Below are 346 nucleotides of genomic sequence, written 5' to 3'. Positions count from 1 at the left end.
CCCATGCCTTGCCTTACCCTGCCATGCCCGAGTCATTTTTGCGACTCTAAGGTAAGAAAAAGAGAGGACAACCACACTGCCTTTGCCTGCAAAACAGTACGAACGAGTAGTTCCCACCCATCTCAGTTCTGCTTGCATTTGCCTTTTCTACTTCTAGGGCTCACTCTTTCCACTCTGCTGAAACAAGTCTAAGGTCTCAGTTTTGATTGGAGACTTCAGCTGAAAATTAATAGCAGATAACACTGCTCCCAATGAATGTAGGGCACACACTAACCATTCATTCCATTCAGGGGTGTTTTCACTGTTTGAATCTATTATAGTGAATGGTCCTTCTGCACTGGTAGTG

The sequence above is a fragment of the Haplochromis burtoni genome, unplaced genomic scaffold, assembly GCF_018398535.1.
Source record: "Haplochromis burtoni strain Fernald_Lab_line unplaced genomic scaffold, NCSU_Asbu1 Contig_21, whole genome shotgun sequence".
Classification (NCBI taxonomy): Eukaryota; Metazoa; Chordata; class Actinopteri; order Cichliformes; family Cichlidae; genus Haplochromis; species Haplochromis burtoni.
This window is presented reverse-complemented; position numbering follows the sequence as displayed.